This window comes from Equus asinus, chromosome 12, assembly GCF_041296235.1.
Source record: "Equus asinus isolate D_3611 breed Donkey chromosome 12, EquAss-T2T_v2, whole genome shotgun sequence".
Classification (NCBI taxonomy): domain Eukaryota; kingdom Metazoa; phylum Chordata; class Mammalia; order Perissodactyla; family Equidae; genus Equus; species Equus asinus.
The window spans coordinates 76,459,443-76,471,663 of NC_091801.1; the positions used below are offsets into that span (position 1 = coordinate 76,459,443).

The following is a 12,221-nucleotide window of genomic DNA, read 5'->3' on the forward strand; positions in this document are numbered from 1 at the left end:
CATGCAAGTCCTGTGAAATTAATTTAAACACGCCCACAGAAAAAATTTTCAGAAAAAGTCCTCTCTGTTCTCACATTGGAAAGAAGCTAAACCCGCAATGTTCTGTATGTCTAGATATAGCCCTGGAAGAAAAAACTCCCTCCCAGAAAGGAAGATGACATCAGTTATTTCCACATGCTGTGGGAGCTCCCAGGGAGGGGCCAGCGTCTGAAGCTGTCAGCAAAGGGCTGTCATTGAAACCCCGGGGTGGCACTGGACATCTATTCTCTCATTTGGTTAGCACCTTGCCTGAGCCAGGTGCCTTCGGATGCTCCAGGTCGATGAGGGGGGGTACGGAGAAATGCTAAGCACAGGCTTACGTGGGAACTGCGATGACAGAAGGGAGCCCAGAGAGCTATGGGGGCACAGAGCAGGGCCCCCTAACTCAGCCTGGGCGGGCGGGTGTCAGGGAGGTGCTGAAGATGACTTCTGGACAAAGAGAAGAGCTGGAAGACCTGGTGGCTCCAGGCAGCGGAAACAGCCTGTGCGAAGGCAAGGACACATGAGAAAATGTGTGTTTTAGGACTGACTAGTCATCACATTTATTGGGCATAAACAACAGGGGTTGGAAATCTAGAATCGAGTCGGATTGGGCAGACAGGGGCCAGCAAGGAAGGTCCTTGTACACCCTCTTAAGGAGTTTTGATTGCCCTTTGGGCAACTGGGAACCACTGAAAGACTGCAAGCAGAACGACGTGGTCAGACTTGTGTTTTGAGAGACTTCAACTTCTGCTGCGTGATGGAAGCACCAGAGCGGGGAGACAGTTGACGATCTGTTATAAAGGGAGAGACAACGAGAACTGACCTGAGACTGCGGCTGCGGGAACCAACAGGAGGGGACTGAGCTGAAAGACGCTAAAGGAGCTGGAAGAGAAAGGGATGGAGCGCAGCCTGAGGGGGTCACTGGCAGCAGAGAGCATTTGCTCAGATGTGTGGAGGGCAAAGCTCAGGCATTTGAGATCCAAGATGACAATGGGTTTTATATGGGTGGCACCTGATATGGGACAAAGTCACAGGAATCTTTGCGCCAATCCTGAGAGTTGATCGATGCTGGGATGTTGGTTCCTCAGAGAGAGAGATTAGCCCAAGGTCACACCTCTAAGAACCAAGCTGTGATTATGTCCGCCCTGTTAACTAGGACCCTGAATGACTGCAGTTTGAGAAGCCTTACCATACCCTCTTAGCTGCCTGCAGCTGTGTCATCGATGTGTTTCAGCATCTCAGAAAGGGTGTGGATTGTCCTCAGGGCAGCCCTGACTGGGTGTCACGGTCTCATGAGCATCACAAGCTACCCTAGGAGGGAAGAGACAAAGCTGGTCACTCTGAGCAGAGGGGGCTTTGTTGTCATGACGACCAAGGATGGGGAGAGAAGCTTCCTGTTCTTTGTGAAAACAATGAGGTGTGGTTCCTTCTGCGATAAGCTAGAAAAGGCCTCATGTGTTCTCCTCGATCTGGATGCCTCTCCTGCCTTCTCTCTTCCCTTTGCTTGTGACTTTCTCATTCCCGCCCAATAGGTCAGTTGAGTTGGAAACATTAATGGTTTGTGCTGGTAGGTATCAAAGGTCCTGCCTGGCCTTGCTCCCCTGACACAAGGCCATGCACCATCCAGAGCCCCACTCAGATGTCCTCTCTCCCTTGAAGCCCCCCACCTCCAGGCTGCTCCTTCCGTGGCCCCTACAGCATGCACTTGCCTGGTCGAGGGCGGTCACCATGTCTTGAGCCCCCCCGTAATGCTGGTGTGAACCCCCCCGACGCTTGCTCCTGTGGGTTCTCCCCTAGACTATGAGTGTCCCATCCTTTGTGTCTTCCTTCCTGGGATGTGACTGCCACCAAATTGTTGAAAGGATCAATCAACAAATGGATGAATCCATGAGTGAATGTAAAAGATACTAGCAAGATGTACTGTAATAAAAAAACTGTCTCCGAGACATTTTAAATGTTTTATTACAATATTTTTATGAAACACACACACCAGGTCCAAAAAATCCTTATAGTGCCCAGGTTACCTCATTTGGGATGCTGTAACAAAACTACCATTCACTGGGTGGCTTAAGCAGCACACCTTGATTTCTGACAGTTCTGGAAGGTGTGGAGGCCAAGATCAAGGTGCAGGCAGATTCGCTGTCTGGTCAGGGCTCACCTCCTGGCTCACAGATGGCTGTCTTCTCGCTGTGTCCTCACACAGCGAAAGGGGCGAGGGTGAGGGAGCTCCCTGGGGTCTCTTCTATAAGGACCCTAATCTCATTCATGAGGGCCCCACCTGTACGACCTAATCACCACCCAAGGCCCCACCTCCATCGCACTGGGGGGTAGGATCTCAACAGAGAGATGGGGGGGGGGGCACAGACATTGAGTCCACATCGGTGCCCAAGGGCATACAATGAAAAGTGAATCTTTCTTCCACCCCCCCCAAGACTATTCTCCAGATGTTCTCACCCACAAAATGCTTTCTTATATTTTTAGAAGTTTCCCTTTTATATATTTCACACAGCTGGGGGTGTGCTGTATAAATTGTCCAAATAAAAGAAAGAAAGAAAACAAAATAAAATAACTAAAGAGAAAGCTGTATTTCTCTGATACTATTTCTTTTTAATAATATCATGGAGATAGTTCCACATCATTCTCTACTCAGACGTAGAGCTCCATCTTAAAGCTGCGTAATAATTTAACTGAGCTTCTGCAGAAGACGAGGATGCTGTGCCAACGAAGATTCCCCCGACAGGGCCTGTCTGTTTCACCCTCACCAGCACGGGGTACAACTTTGTTCCTTTTTTAACCTTATAGGTTGACTTCTGGATGAAAGAGGTGGGGTTGTAAGTGTGTGTTCACCCACGCTGTTCACATTTTGTTATACTTAGTAGTTAATGTTTCTATTTATTTTCTCCAAAGATAGTGAAAATGTATCAAAGTCAGGGGCTGTATCACCCATAATTACTGCTCCCGATGGGGCGCTCAATATGTTTGTGGGATGAATGAGTAAAAGAATGTCTGGATGGTCAAATCTAGACAACAGCAATAGGAAGGGTTGGCAAGTATTTTCTGACATGAGATCAGCAGCTGAAAAGCCAAATTCATTAAGCTATCATTTCCTGATCTGTATTCCACTGCATCGATTCAGCAATTTCTTTAACTCGCTATTAATGAACAATCAAGTTCCTCTCAATCTTTTATTAACCTAAGCAACGCTGTGCATGTTTCTGAGTATTTCCTTACTAACAAGTTCTGGAGAGTCCTAAATGGAATTGCTGAATCAAAAGATTGGCTATTTTTAGAGGTTTTTGATACATATTATCAAAATTTTCCTCCAGAAGATCTACAGAAATTTTTACTCCAACAGAGGTTTGTGAATCTTTGCAACATCCTCGTCCATCCCTGGGTGAAGGAAAATTAGGTGAAATTTAAATGTGCAATTATTCAGTTACTAGTTGGGTTGAATATGCTTTTGCATGTTCTTTAGCTGTTTGTACACCTTATATGAATTATTTCTTCACGTCATTGTCAATGTTTTCTGCTGGAATTTTGGTTAATTTCTTACTGGGGCAGAATGCCACTTTGTTTTTTCCAATGAATCATGTCTCCTGGTGTTCGTGCCTCTGCTCCCTTCCCCCGCTGTTTGAAGCCACTAGTTCAGGGTAGTTTATTTCACACCAATAGGAAACCCAAACTCTTACTACTTATAAAATTCTACATGTTAAAGTTTACCTATTGAAGATATTAAGTGTCTGAAGTTAATTATCACGGCTAATTTTTTTCCCTCCAGAATTTCTTTGGCTTTTCATTATAGCTGACTGATTTCCTCAAATCTATTGATTTTTCTCTGCACAGTTTCAGCTTTCGACATCATGCTTAAAGCTCTTCCTGACCTCGATTAAGTGCAATAATATTCACTTGTATTTCTGCCATTATTTTATTTCTTTATTTTTATCTGTGATCTTGAAAGTTTTCATCAGTCTGGAATTTACATTGAACCAGAGTAGGGGTACAGGAAAAGTCTGTGGGTGCCCAGGGTTTTTCCTGAACCTGAGGCGAGAAGGTAGTGGAGACAGAGGAGGAGAAGCTGCGTCAGGTGACACATCTGGATGGAGCATGGGGTGGCAGGTGGCACAAGTGGGCGAGGGTCAGGAGTAATCTAGGTGCCCCCACCTGCTCAGGTCCTCTGGCTCCGTCTGATATGACCATGGTAACTTGCCCTCAGAGCGCATCTTCCCCGCCAGCGCCCCAGGCCCCCATTGCATGTGCCACCCTCTTATCTCTGAGAGGGTCACAAACAGTCCCCTCACTAACACAACCAGGCATAATTAGCTCTGAAAATGGCCGAGGTCAGGCTCAGCTGGGAATCAACTGCAGGTGGACCAGGGGACTGCGGACAATTCCAGAGTGTGGGGCAGCCTTCAAGACATGTGACTTGCCCTTGACCAGCAGCCAAGGTGAGGAAAAAAATGCAAGAGCCCACCTCTAGGTTAAAAAGACTTGAAATGCATCATACACAATGCATTGCATGAATCTTGGCTGGATCCTGATTCAAAAAATAACCCAAAACTATAAAAGTTATTCGGGGGACCATTCTGGACATTTGAATGTGGACTGGGTTTTAAATGGTATTAGGAATTTATCATTAATGATCTCAGGTGAGAGGATGGAGTGTGGTTATGTGAGACAACACCCATATTTTTATTTTTAGAAAACGTTTGTAGAAGGATTTAGGGATGTCTGCGTCTTACTTGCATACGATCCAGCAAATGAAAGCAAAAATAAGGCAAAATGTGAACAATATTGAATCGTAAGAAGTAGTTATAAGAATGATCATTGTATTGTTCTCATAAATAGAAAGGAAAATGCAGGCCCAGTGCCAAGGAAAATGAGATATAATCTCTGTGGGTCCTCTCTTGGCATTTTAGTAAGATCCTTGAGAAAATGCCAGTCTGCCTGTGGAGTACTGTAGTGGGCAGGCCCATCCTGGGGCTGAATTGCAAAGTGGGTTAGTGGCAGCGTCTCCAGGGTCTGGGCATGGAAGAGGGGAGGTGTGCTCCCTCATGCGGGCTGAATTCTAGATCTTGTGAACCCCACAAACTCATCCAGAGCAGTCCTCAGGCACAATTTAAGGACCTCTCTGGGGGCTGGACCCAGCCCGGGCTGGGGGCCCAGCAAGCCCACTCTGGGGTGAGCCGAATGAAAGGACATTGGTAGGTGTGCCATTCTCCATGAGAGGCACCCTGCGCACCAGGGCCTGGCCCATGTCACCCCTCTGACCTCCGTCCTCTGCTCTGCCAGGCTGTCTGCTCCATTGATCGCTGTGTCCTGCCTTGCAGCCTGGCGATCGTTTTCGAGGGCGTGACTTCGAAAGTGGGTCACAGATCACCATCGATTGTTGGAGACGGACAGCGTTTTCCCATGGGGCTGGAAAGGTCGTTGCAGTTCATTCATTCATTCACCCAGTTATTCATTTATTCAAGAAACTGGCTCTGACCAAGTCCTGTTGACCTGGAGATTGGAAGATGAATGAGACCTGTCGCTGCCCTGGAGGCACTGACTGTCACCACGAGCAAAGGCGCTGCTGGATGTCCATGATGGCGTACGCCTCGTGGAGGCAAGTGTGGACAGGAGAATAGAGGAGGTGTCTTACTCACCCTGGGTGAGGAAGGGAAAGGGTGAGGGCAGGGAGCTGGCGAAGGGGCTTCGGGAGGACATCACTAATAGTGATGCTGGTCTTTATTGAGGTTCTGACCCGTGACAACACAGCACATGCATCCCCTTCTTAATCCTCCCAACGACCCTGAGAAGAAGACCTGATTCTTGTCCCCCGTGGTACAGACGGGGCACCAAGGGTCAGAGAGGTTACGTAACTCTCCCTAACAGGTAAGCGATGCGGATGAGATCAGAACCTGCCCACGAGATCCCTGGCTCATGAGCCTGGCCCCTGCCACCAGACATCGCTGCCTCTGCAAGAAAGGGGCAGGCCCAGCAGAGGCAGCAACACAGGAGTCAAGAATGCCATTGCTGCTTGTTAGAATGGCAATGAGTTTGGCAGAGCAGGGCTAGAGGTGCCAGGGGAGAAGGTGAGATACAAGGGGCTTGGGCCGCAAACCCTTTATGCGCTCATTTTGCAGGGGTGGAGATTATGCTCAGAGGGGTTGAGGAAATGCCTAGATGCATGTTCCAGGAGCGGAGCAAGAATTGGGACTGCACTCTGGGCCCAAGGACGTGTGGCTCTTTCCCCATTCGAGGGTGACTTGGTAGGCCCTGGCTGACCTTGGCCCTAAGTGGAGCCGCAGTCAGCTGGCGGGTGGGGTAAGGGATAGGGGAGGGAGGGAGCAAGGATCTATTTTCTTCTCTGCTAGTTAAATAAAAACCCGGGTAGCAGAAACGCTGCCTAAGCCCTCAGCCCACATGTGCACCAGGCCATGTCCAAACCCGTTTGCTGGGCTGACTGGTCGAACTCTTCTGAAGATAAGGCCAAAGCAGGCAAATCCTTAACCAGGGAGGGGATAGCTGGGTCCCGTGCTTCCCAGAGCCCCCGTGACTCAGGCCCAGTGCGGGCCCAGGCGCTCCTGGAAAGTGCTGTGTGAGGTTCCCGCTCTGGACTGCCCCCTCTCCCCACTGCTGTGGTCTGGGGGGGCTCCTAGGCAGCTCCAAGCCTGAAGGGTGCAGGCTCCATCCTGTTCTGGACCCTCAGTGCTGGTCAGCTGAGGTGCAGGCATCTCCTGTAATCAAGAGAGAAAGCATTAGCTGGAGAGCTTACTGTCCTTCCTTTACAGATGGGGAAACTGAGGCTCAGAGAAGGGCAACCCTTGCCTAGTGTCACACTAGCAGAAGAAGGATGCAAGCTTGGTCTCCTGATACCCAGTCGTGGGCCTCGTCCTCCCTGCTTTCGTCTGCTCCGGCTGCTGTAAAAAACACCACAAACATTTGTTCCTCGCAGTTCTGCAGGCCGGGAAGTCTGAGATCATGGCAGCTTCAGTCCCTGGCCAGAGCCCGCTTCCTGGTTTGAAGGCTGCCGCCTTCTTGTTGTGTCCTCACACGGTGGAGGGACCATCTCGTGTGTCTTCCTCTTCTCATAAGGACCTTAATCCCTTCACGGCAGCCTCAGCTTCATGGCCTCCTCTAGCCCTAATCCGCTCCCACGGGCCCTCCTCCAAATACCAGCATTTTGGGGCTTCGAGCTTCTGCGTGAATTTGGGGGCTCACAGTCAGTCCACAGCACTCCCCGAGATTTGGAGGACCCCTCAGCTCTATCTGCTCCTTCACCCTTCTGCACATTCTCTCCCCCACCCCCTTATTGTCTGCAACTTTCCTTCTCCTGCCCAGACCCCGAGCTCCCCCCTCAGCGGAGCAGCAGCCTCTTCCTTCAGCCCTGCAGCCCTGGAGCTGGCTCAGGGCCTGGCCGAGGCGGGGGGCTCGGGGAATATTTGTTAAATCCGTTTAACTTTCCCTTTTAATGCATCCCAAATCCTGCTTCCAGATTAACCTTTCTGTGGACACGTAGGGGGAAATGCAGGCAGAGGTTCAGCTGTGCTAAGGCCCTGGGGCACGAGTGTCTGCAGCCTGTGAACTTGGAGGAGGCCAGCGTCTGGAACAGAGAGCGAAGCGGGGAGTCACAGGGCAGCGGTCGAGTCTGCTCAGTGCCACCGACTGGGGCTGGCACAACCGAGATTTATTGTCTCACCGTTCTGGAGGCTGGACGTCTGAGAAGAATGGGCAGGCAGGGTTGGCTCCTCTTGAGCTTGTAGGCGGTCAGCTTCTCCTCCTGGGTCCTCTCATGGCCTTCCCTGTGTGTGTCCATGTCCTAATCTCTTCTTTTAGGAACATGGGTCGTATCAGATTAGGGGTCACGCTAATGACCTCCTTTTACCTTAACCACCTCTTTAAAGACCCTCTCACCAAATACAGTCAGGTTCTGAGGTCCCGGGGGTCAGGGCTGCAACATGTGAATTTTGGGGACACAATTCAGCCCCCAGCAGGCAGGGCCTTGGAAGGCCTTGTGGGGCCTGAGGGGGAGTTTGGACTTAATTGGAAGTTGATGTGAGGCCAGCAGAGGGTGGGGAACAAAGCACTGGATTTACTCTTTAAAAAGGTTCCTCTGGCTGCTGGGTGGCGACTGGAGCTCAGAGGGGTGAGGGTTGAGGCAGAGGAGGCCACTGGCGTGGACCGGTGGGCCAGTGGAGGGGGCAGAATGGCTGGGCTGGGGTGTCTTCTGAAGACAGAAATGGCAGTACCTGCTGACAGGTGATGGATGTGGCATGGGAGAGAGAAGTGACGAAGGACACCGGCGGTTTTGGCATGAGCCATAGGGCGATTGGTGGGGGCACTTACATACCAGGTTCCACCCACCCTACAAAGTCCACCTCCTCCCTGAAGCCCTTCTTGATTTTCAGCATCACTTCATCTGCCTCATTTTGCTGAGCAGCCTGGTTATTTCCAGGCACCATGAGCTTCCACTCCGGGGCAAGGGCTTTCTCATCTTTCCGTCTTCGTCTCTTAGTGCCGTCGTTGGCATTCCAGTAACTGGCAACTATCAGGTAGTCAACGAATGTTCACGAAATGAGTGAAGGGATAACCCCTTTGACTTCCACGCCATTTAAAACTGCAGAGACTTAGGAATGAGGGTCCTCCTTTTGGGGCTCTTAATCACTCACACTTTAGTAAGAATTAGTTTGCCTTTGTCTTTCTTCCTAACTTCTAGCTGAGATGAGGCACTTTGAGCCATGGGGGTTTTGATGGAATCAGGGTGTTAAAATAAAAATATATATTGCCATGCCACAACTAGAAGGACCCACAACTAAAACATACAACTATGTACTGGGGGACATTGAGGAGAAAAAGAAGAAGGGAAAAAGAAAAGATTGGCAACACGTGTTAGCTCAGGTGCCAATCTTTAAAAAAATGTATATTGCCTAGCAGGGTACCTGGCCCATAGGAGGCACTCAAAATTTGAATACCTACTATGTGCCAGTCACTCCACTGTTATGTCACACGCATTACGTGCTTTAGCTTCCCCAACAGCCCTGTGGCATAGGCTCTATTGTGCCCATGTAACAGATGAGGACCGTGAGCGTCAGAGTACATAAACTGTCCATAATCACACAGCATGCAAGCAGTGGAAACAGAATTCACCACAGGTCACCTGGGTCCCAAATCCATGAGACTGATGGAGAACAGTCTTTCGGGGGAGGAACCTGCAAACGGGAGAAGTGGGCAAAGAGGCCAGAACAAGGAGCCCCAGGGAGGTAGGAAAGGAGTCAGGGAGGCTGGGGCTGTCTGCCAAGCCTGACCTACCTCTCCGTTTTGCTGCGGACCTCCTCTACGCAGGACCATCCCAGCACGTTCGGCCCTCCCTGGCCTCGCTCCGAGCCCCGGGTCCTGCCCCTCTGAGAGGCAGCAGCGAGTCAGGGCCGGCTGCACCCGAGGCCACCCAGGCACCTGCTGTGGTAAAGCCGGTGCTGATGTGGCAAATGACGGTGGGCCTGGGGAGGTGGGGAGTGGTCGGACACAGTCTGCGGGACCCGGGTTGTCTCTGCACCAGGCCTTGTGACAAGGCTGTGCCCACAGGGCAGTGACACTCTGAGGGGTCTCTCCCTGCTCCTTCTCCCCACTCAGTGTCAGAAAATGTTTCCAGAGGCTGAAAACAAGTGCACTGGGGTCCTGGCTTCTCTGGGGCGGCCGGCCCTCAAGGAGCAGCTCATGAGGAATAAAGGGACCCTACGTGTGTGTCATTGTAAGCGCATCAGAGGAAACTCGAAGGAGTCAGAAAAGGCAAAAAGGAGGAAAACCAAACCACCCGGCTCTCCCTGGCCGCGGACCACTGTCAACAAATCGGTGCAGTTCCTCCCATGCCTTTGGTTGCTGCAGCAACGGAGAATGGAAGTCCTTCATTCATTCACTCATCCTTTCCTTCATTCTTGATGGTCCGCTGGGTGCCAGCTACTGTTCCAGGCTCAGGGAATGTATAGCATCAAAGTCTCTTTCCGGGGACAAATTTGCATTCAACTCTTACTCAGACTCTCAGTGGCTGGGTGACTTTGGGGAGGTGACTTCACGTCTCTGGGCTTCCGTTGTAAAGTCCGTAAAGTCAGAATCAGAAGGCACAGCTCGCCAGACTGCTGGCAGACTGTGAGGGGACGTGAGCAGAGTGTCCTCTGGATGCGCATTCAGGGTGTTGATGGTGGTCATCCCGTACACTCTCCCTCAGGCTGGGCAGCGTCCTGGCCCCCGTGATGCGGGTGGCCCAGGCCCCCTGGGCAGCATGCCTCCAATGCCTGGATGCTCCGTCAGATTTTGAATCCCGGGCTGCCCCTTGGAAAATGTCTACCCTTATGCTTCAGTCTTCTCTCTTTGGGTCACAAGAGCCAGTCCACAGCTGTTCCTTCAGGTGCGGAGGGCCCCCGTCCTGCTCCCAGCCTGCGGCAGGAGCCCCGTGGAGTCTCAGGCTTGAATCCCAGCCCTGGCTCCTAGGGACCTTGTGATCCTGGCTGTCACATCGCCCTCTCTGAGTCTCCTCAGACGAGAATGCTAACAATCGTCCTCTGGGCTGCTGTGAAGAAGCAACGAGACAGTGCTTGTAAATGGTTAGCGCAGTGCCTAGCGCATGCTAAACACCCGAGGAAGGTTAGCGATTTCATCACCCAAACGCCATTTGTGAGCAAAACAGAAGTTACTAGTACTCAGCCTGGGAAGCTTCTCCCGAGCTCCAGCGGGGGAAAAGCGGATTTGTGGATCTCACGGTTTTGTCTGATCACTGCCTCCAGCGGAAGCGTTCGGGGCTGCATCACTGGGAGGGTCATTAACTATGCGTGGTCCTCGTTCTCTCCTCCATACTGAAGCCACTCTTCAAGGGACCGAGGTCCCAGCATCGTTCCTGTGGGCCCTGCCATGGACTGTCATCGAGGACCCTCTGTGGCATCTGGGATGTCCCAGGGAGGGGGCTGCACTCCTGGGAGTCCCCACCCCACCCCTCCCCACCGTGGGCTTCTGCACACCTCCCTGACCTTCCTTCCCGTGCTGCCCTCTGCTCGCCCCACCCCTGCCAGGCCCTTCCAGCATCACTGTCTCAGCCGGAAGGACCAGCGAGATCACGTGGGCTCCCCAGCATCATTCTCCAAGGCACAGCCTCAAAGCGTTAAATAAACTCACATCACAGAGGATGGAGATGATGCCCAAGTTAATTCCCTAAATCCTGCTGGTCACAGCGAGTCTCCGTCTGGTCCCGGCGCTGAGGCTGCTCGACCGTTTTCCCCTCCCCTCCCTTTAACGAGGAGAAAGTGGCCTCTGTGCTCAGAGCCCGCCGGCCGCTGTGCCCAGCTAGAATTTCAGACCTCGGTTTCCTTTTGATTGTGTTTATTTTTACCAATGACTTCAGTTTCTGACCGGCGAAACGCTTCTCCACTTCGAACAGCGAGACAATGCGGGCCTTTCAGTTTTCGTGTTTCAGTTTTTGTAAGGGAACCAACAAATTAGACAAAATATGAAGGAATAAATTTTACAAAATGTGCTTGGATTATGGAAAAAATCGTAAATGTCATAGGCCAAAGACTGCCATTTGAGAAACACTCCTCAGACACAAACCTGAATCCAGGCGGGGAAAACGAGGCCCTGAAAGGGGACACCATGCAGCCAGCCTATGGAGGAGCTGGGACCACCGCAGGTAACATTTATTATGTACCTACTATGCACTCAGCTACTCCTTGACACTGGCCTGCAAGATGCTATTTTCCCTGTTACGGTTGTGAAAACTAGGTTTCAGAGAGGTTAAGTAACTTTCCCAAAGTCACACAGCTAACTGAGGTACAAGCAGGACTAGAGGCCTCGTTTCCTGGTCCAGTGCTCTTTCTACCCCAGCCCGGAAGCCTCTCTTCCCCAAACTCTCCTCTCCCCTCCTCTGCACATTTGGGAGCTGAGTTTGTGAGCCCCGAGCCGGCCTTTCTGAGCGAATTCCTGTCCCCAGTCTAGCTCCACCCCCGATGACACGGTCTCAGCGTAAGGAGTGGGATCCCCCTTGTGCTGACCAGCGAGCGACCGAGTCTTGCTTCTTCTCCTGAAGCCAACAGGATTATCTCTGTCTTCTCCTGCAGGAGCCACGGCTGGCCCAGGAAAATGCTTGCACCTAGGGAGCCCCTGTGTGGGCCTTGTTTATATTAACTTGATCTTACACACAGCCTTTTGTGTTATCCCATTTTAAGCCTGAGTAA

At 51.3% G+C, this 12,221-nt stretch overlaps 1 long non-coding RNA gene across 1 annotated transcript; it reads right to left on the bottom strand.

Annotated features, from left to right (window-relative positions):
* Positions 1 to 3,947: 3,947 nt before the first annotated feature.
* On the bottom strand, positions 3,948 to 11,268 carry LOC139039858 (uncharacterized). The gene is made up of 3 exons (XR_011493067.1): positions 11,167 to 11,268; positions 9,313 to 10,567; positions 3,948 to 6,740 (listed from the first exon to the last, which is right to left on the bottom strand). It is a non-coding gene; the product is annotated as an uncharacterized lncRNA (long non-coding RNA).
* Positions 11,269 to 12,221: the final 953 nt, after the last annotated feature.